The sequence below is a fragment of the Amblyomma mixtum genome, chromosome 3 (genome assembly GCF_055824585.1).
Source record: "Amblyomma mixtum isolate Tamu chromosome 3, ASM5582458v1, whole genome shotgun sequence".
In the NCBI taxonomy this organism is placed as follows: Eukaryota; Metazoa; Arthropoda; class Arachnida; order Ixodida; family Ixodidae; genus Amblyomma; species Amblyomma mixtum.
Window position 1 is genome coordinate 432,607,917 of NC_143014.1, and position 7,273 is coordinate 432,615,189.

The 7,273-nt window shown below is 42.7% G+C and overlaps 1 long non-coding RNA gene across 1 annotated transcript; it reads left to right on the forward strand.

Annotated features, from left to right (window-relative positions):
* Positions 1–1,461: 1,461 nt before the first annotated feature.
* On the forward strand, positions 1,462–6,652 carry LOC149358121 (uncharacterized). The gene is made up of 3 exons (XR_016291925.1): positions 1,462–1,898; positions 3,000–3,073; positions 6,498–6,652. It is a non-coding gene; the product is annotated as an uncharacterized LOC149358121 (long non-coding RNA).
* Positions 6,653–7,273: the final 621 nt, after the last annotated feature.

Here is a 7,273-nt window from a genome sequence, read left to right on the forward strand (position 1 = left end):
GCTTCGGTGAACACAAGAGACGCAGACGTTGCTGAGGAGGTGGCGGTCGCACTAGCCTGCGTCGCCACGAAGGCAAACATAATAATCAGCGAGAACAAAACGGCTATATTAAACCTAGCGAAAGGAAGAACCTCGATCGATGCGAAGTAAATACTCACACCAAGAGAGATCAAGCGCAAGATCCAAGTCAAATGGCCCCCAGACCACGAATCGGTGTCTGGAAACGAAACCGTTCACGCGCTCCCCCGAGATATCTACACAGTAAAAAATTTTACACCCTTAAGGGTGCTTAAAAGGTGCTCCGGCAATGTGCACCCTTTGGTGCACCTTTATAACACCCTTATTTTGCCCTATACACCCTTCATCACTGTCTGAAAGGGTGCTATTCCTCCAAGCACCCTTCATTTTGCGTAGGGTGTAGAAAGGGTGTAAGGAGGCTACTTGTAATGACCATATATTTAAGTATATACTGCTTTTCAAGGCTCGTGTGTACCAGAGGTACAACTAAAAAAGCGGTAGCCACGCATAAAGATTCGCCATTTAACATTACTTCGAACAGATACGCATATCTTTACATCTGGTTGGCAAAAAACTGCCACTTAAACACAAGTGTTTCCTCAAGCAGTTTTTACAATTGTGTAACACATATGCGCACTACCAGTCTGCCAGAATCACTTACGCTTAACAGATCATTGAACAATTTGCTCTTGATTACATCTCTTCAGTACTCTGTCATATTTAAGTGCCTTGAATTTATTTTCTGGCATTATTGTAAAAAGAAATATAATCTGAGGACCTCATCTAACACTACAGATGACAATGGGTGAAATCTATTTCATAAAAAATGATTTTAATCACCAGAAAAGTGAAGCATGAAAAGTGGAAACAAGACCAAATGCAGCATATTACACTGCAAACATTCACAGAAAAATTACCTTTGTAATTGAGGAACATGTGATGATAAAAAAAGTTCAGTAAGTGCAATGCATGTGTAGAAGCATGCAGCAAGCAGTTTAGAATGTCATGCTGAAAGCTTAAAAATTGCTTTGTCCTGGACCTGCAAGCATGCTTTTGTGGTGCAAGCTCGAAAAGTGTTTGTTTCTGTATAGGTATCAAAAATGATCCCATGTGGTTCCGTGAGAAACATTCTTTATAATCACACATTTATATAATCCAGTAAGCAGGATGTTGCTGCAAGCCGACTTGGCAGTAAGATGCGGAGGATGTCTGATTAATGTTCTTGCCTCTGGAAGCAACAGCAGCGCAAGCAACAGGTCGTTAATCCGCGCGTTTCTACCAGTGGTAATTGCTGGCAAGCGCTGAAATTTCCTCGGGCACCGAGACGGCTGATTACCCAATTATATCAGCAAAATTAAAATAAAAAGTAGGAAAAGAAACTTTTTCACATCGAAACCGAAACAGAAACTGATTGTCACCGCCAGGTGGCTGCCGGTAGCTGTTTATCTGTATAACCATCATGGCGGTTCGGACGGTGCGACGCCATGTGCGACGCGCTTCGACGGTTGTTAAAATTCGCTACTTGGATTGTGAGCCGTCGTGAAATGTGTTGTGGTTTGCGTGTGTTTCTTCTTGCACAAGGGTGCACAATCGCGTAGTGCTGTCGACATACCCTAGTCGAGGAAAAGGGTCATTTTTCTGGTCTCTAACTTTTCAGTCTGTGCGCTTTGTGCAGTGCTGGATGGGTGTCCGGGCACAAAGATGCGTGGAGTGTCGCGGGTGAAAGGTTCGAAATGAGGCCTGGAATATTTTTTTCTCTGTGACTACGTGGTAGAGTGTACCGGCTACGCAGCACTCGTGCTGAACTCGCGCTGGTTGGTGTAGTGCCCGTGACACGAAGGCTAACAGCGTTCTGCACGACTACGCAATCGTCTGAAAAGGTAAGCAGTACTCTTGTGCATTATCCGAAGCATATAATGCTCGAACGGTGACCTGTCGTACTGCTGCATTATTCGTGTTCAATGCTCTAAAAAGCGTTTAAGGCGCTTGTTTGTCGCTGGCTGGCCAAATGTCGCCGCGCTGAGTTGCTCTGCCAAGAATTGTCGGTACTTGTTTTGGCAAAGGGGATGCTACCGTGCGTGCGCTAGCTTTGCATGATTTTAGTATGCGCGTGAATCTGTTTGCGCGTTTTTTTTTCTTGTTGAGCACAGGTTTTTCAACGTATATGACTCGTTATACGCGTTTCTGCCCATGCTTGTTCACACCACCGCGCACGTTTCAAGGATCGGCACTTTGGCTGCGCGTAAAATGTATGACTGTCTTTCGAGATAGCGTTAGCACTTTGAGGACGCGGGGATTCAAACACTTTCTATGCGCCGCGGTTTTTGCTTGGTGCTAGGCTGTTGAACCTTAGGTCGTGGGGTCGATCCTCATCGCAGTAACCGCATTTCGATTGAGGTGAAATGAAAAAAAGAATGCCCCTGTGCAGTGCGATGTCAGCTCACGTTAAGAAATTCTAGGTCGTCTAAATTAATCTGGAGCCCTCCAATACTATCAGTGCCCATTTTTTGCGTCTGAATTCAAGCCCCACAATATCCAAAGCACTGTCTCAGGTTGCAGTTACCAACTAAAGTTAATTTCCGGCCCTCAGGATTTAATTTTTAAATCAGTATGTGAACATCTTTTTTTCTATGATGCCGATCGCGTTTCTGGTTACCCAGAGTATAGGATCTTGCATTTTGATCACTCTGCTTTAGTTGGAAATTGGTTTTTGAGAAAAGGAAGTGGCGCAATAATTGTCTCAGTTATTACGATGTTTATATCTACGCGTTCGAACGGCCGTTTGCAGATTTATTTTCCTCATAGCAAGAATCCTTTATTATTGCTAGGGGAACTGATGCATTTGTTGAGGCGTATACTTGGGCAAGTATATTTTTCCTGATCTTTTTACATTCATGCGATATTCACTGTCGGACCGAGTTCGCATGCTTGTTTCTGTATTCCTGTCACACTGATAATGGGAAATTGGTATCTATCTGCAGGTGGCACATCTGTCTTCCAGTACGAGTCAATGGCATGGATTTTGTGGCCACCATATGGAGTCAAAAGCTGTGTTGTAAGTTGTTACTGCATTGTGCTTTGTTTTTGTGGTTGTCATGAAGTGTTCTTTTACTTTCATTGCTCTTTTCCTTAATGGTACTGCTTGGAACAGTTTGGATAGCTCTGGCCTCAGATGTTTATATGAGTAATATTATTTGGTCGTTAGAATAGGCCTTTTGCAGGCCATTTGAAGTTTTACATCCAAAATTGGTCTTCTTTTAAATGTTGCATTCTATGCATGAAGTGCGAAATGTGTGCATGTTTTCGTATACATTGTGTGATACTTTTTCGACTATGAATATTAACATTATGACGCATGCGTGTTAACTTAAATATGTGTTGTTGTGCCACTCATCGCAGGTCACAGATGTAAAAAAAAAGTGGACACATGAGATAACTGGTTTCATTACTGCTGTCTTGTTTCTGCTAAGCATGGAGAGGTGGGCTATTTGGTTCTGGGTAGAATTATGAGACATCATTCGAGTGTACAAAAACACATAAACAAAAAGAGTAGACACCACGAACCCCGGACTTCAGCTGAGGTTTATTCCATAACATGGGCTTTTTACATGCAAAGTGGTACTAATGATCCCTGGGGCTGAAAAGTATTTCCTCGACCAGGTAACAATTATTCAAGGTTAGGCGGAAGGGTATCTTGCCACTCAAGCTGAACGCATCGGCCTGCATGCATGCCAAGCGTGCAAGTTTAGCACTTGGAAGAGCTGGGAAATTTTTGAAGCCGTTTGTATCTCTGCTGAAAAAGAGAATTATGTCAGCAGCCCTTCTGTAGCACTCCGGAAAAAGGAACTAGATTATCTCAAGGCAAATGTGTTTGTTGGGTCAGCCAGAAAGGTGATGCATAGGCGTGCCGATGTGTTGAATGTGTGTGGCAAGGTACCTTTATCCCTATGTTTTTTTTGTGTGTTTCAGTTTTTGCCACCATGAATAATTATCTGGTCGCGGATATACTTCTCAGCCCCAGGGATCACGAGTACACCTTTGCACATAAAAAGCCTGTGTTGTGGAATAAGCCTCAGTTGAAATCCGGCGTCCATGGAGTTATTATCTTCATCTGTGTAATTTTGTGTGCTGGAATGATGTCTCATGATTCTCCCTTGTTTTCAGTTAATAAGGAGGGCCCCTGGCGTCTCTCTTTTTTGTGTGTGATGGTTATAACAAAGTGGCTGCTCATAAACTGACATTTCGGGCTTAATTGAAGAATCCTTGGGAATTTATGTCTTGACAGCATGTCCCATGGGGGCTTTCTTGAGAAAATCAGTTATTTGTTGCCCATTTTACTGCATTAACCATTACTCATCATGTCTCAGAACTCATTGATAATCACAAGCTTTCGAGTACCTGAGTTATGGGTCAGAAGCCTTCTTACATACTTTAAACTACTAAGGATGTGTGGAACCACATTTTACGAATAAATTTTAGCCAATCCAAACCTCTTGGTTTTATCCCTGACAACCTGAAGCCAACCTGTCAACCATTAAGACTGGAAACCGTTCTGACCTCTCAAACTGTTCTCCTATTTTATTGATGTGCATTTCACATAAACTGTTAGAGCACGAAATGAGTCTGCATATTACTTGCCACCATAATTCAAACTAATTTTTGTATACCAGTCATCACAGCTCCCATTCTATTTACTTATGTGGAATCCAACTTTTTGAATTTACAACAGATTTTCACCCAAATTTAGATTATTTTAGGCGAGTGTCATCGACTTGAATTTCTCAATATAACCTTTTAGCTACACTCTCATGCCTGAGCCTTCATTCTTTGATATTAGCGTAGATTCATTGCTTCCTGTTGTACTGCTTGTCTTATGAAGCCCAGTATATCAATATGCAAAGTCATACGGCATCCCTCATATCCTGAGTCACTTTGGGATGTTAAACTCGCATAAACCGAACCAAGCATATTACCAAAGTACACTAATTTTAGCCATTCAATAACAGTCCCTGTCTTTATGTCCCAACCATGTTATTATGACTGCATTATTCAGAAGAATGCCCCAACTATCCTAGCTACCCCGACTGTATTGACTTTTGCAAGACGGATGAATGGGCTTGTTGGTAATTCATCGTGACAAAACAGTGCAAAGAAGACAATAATGAGGAAGAAATGCGACGGCACGAGCGCTGACTTTCAGGGAGGTTTTTTGGAAAGCACGTGAAAATATATACATTGTGGCCTAAAAAAAAAGTGATGAAAGGGCGCCTTGTAACATTCACATTGGATCTGGATTCACATTGGATCTGTCACATTGTTCACATTGGTTCTTTCCAATACACCTTGTTGAAAGTCAGCACTCATGCCGTCGTATCTATTTCTTCCTCAGTCCTTGTCTTGTCTGCGTTTTTTGTCACAACGTATTGACATCCTTTTCCAGCTCTAGGGTTAATGGTATGGAGAAACCTTAACCAAATGCAGCTCCACAAGCTTGGAGCATGTCACAATGCATGCTGCTGGCACCGCAAAGGTACTCGGGTTCATCAGGAGATGCCTAGGCCTGTGTGCTCTTGCCATGCTGTGCAGTTTATGCACAAAAATTTTGACTCCAAACTGAAGTAATTATTAGCTCTTCCAAATTTGCGCCAAACTGTTTGAAGCTATGCCACCAACTCCCTTAATCCAGCAGCGACACTCGGTACAGATTATGTGTAATCAGTCATCTCACTTGACCACCAGACATTACTGCATAAAAGGGGAAATTGCTCGTTTAGGTGTATTCAATATACTCTGCATTACTTTTCCACAACTTTGTTAACTTTTGCTGCCCTGCCCCAAACCAGGACGCCACCACCACTAATTCAAGAATTTTTTCCTGTTCCCATTGAAGAATAAATGGGCTACCTCACCACATTTTCATTCCATGTGGTCCCTCAAAATTCAGGAAATAAGTGATGTCACTTGGAGCATTGATACTGGTTTGTTTTACGTTTTGTTTGCTGCTGTTTTTATTTTTTCGCAACTGATATATCATGAAGTGTATGCCTCTTTTCTGTCTTAATGTATCGTCTGCGACGACTCAGCTGTGCTAGTGCTCTCACCTTTATGATGTTACCTTTATATTGTCTCTCTTATTAATACCCCACTAAAAGCCGTCAGAGAACAATAAAAATATGACTTTTTTGTATTTTGCTCATTATGGCACACATCACGCTTATTTGTAGGGACATAGGCAAGACCTTTGTCTTGCGGTGGTGCTAGTTATGCTGCTGATGATGATACTTAATGATGAGCGTATGATATATGGAGTATGAACCTCAAATTATTTTTCTTTTTGAGTGTGAATAGCTTCAGTGGTTCTTGATTTAGGCTCACTTTATTCCTGTGGCCACAATACAGTGCTTACTCTTTTAGCACACTAATACAGGCAAGGAAAAAACTTGTGGATCCTAATTTTTTCACTTGAATCTTTTCTGCAGAGTGCATCGCCCAGTTTTCCAATGCCCTCATGCACCGGCAGTACATCAACAAGGCTCTTTCATGGGGCCCAGCTGCATTGGCAAGTGGTAAAGAAGAGCAAGAGGAGCATGAAGACAAAATAAAACTGGCTCTACAAGCTTCAGCTTTTTCGAAATTTTTGGATGTCTCATTGTGACAGATGTAACGTGGCCGCATGGCCCCTGCCCCAACATCTCCCAGCCGTCCAAATGTCGCCAGCAGTCCACCATGTTTTCCATTACCATTTCCAATAGGGTTGCGAACGGTCACAGGAACACACCTGCCATATGGGAAACATCCTTCCTTGAAGGGTCCAGGTTCAGCGTGCCTAGCAAAAGGGTGTGCTCCCAGCCACACCCTACTTTGAAGGGTGTAGGTTCAGCACCCCTAGCAATAGGGTGTGGTCCCAGCACCCCACTTGGAAGGGTGCAGATGCAACACCCCAATCAAAGGGGTGTCAATATACTCATCCCTAGGGTGCTCCCCATGCGACAAGCCATTTACACCCTTAGGGGTGTAAAATTTTTTACTGTGTACTACCGGACGAACGCAAAAAGGCCCCACAACCCAGAGCCCGGGAAGACGATAAACATATACAACATCTGCGAATATTACAGGCCCAGCAGGAAAATAATCCGAACACCACACAAACAACTAAACAACGGAGAGACGATAAGCCTTCGAAGGCTACAGGCTGGAAACTACCCAAATTTTGTATGGGTACACCACCTCAAAATAGATGACAGAGAACACGATA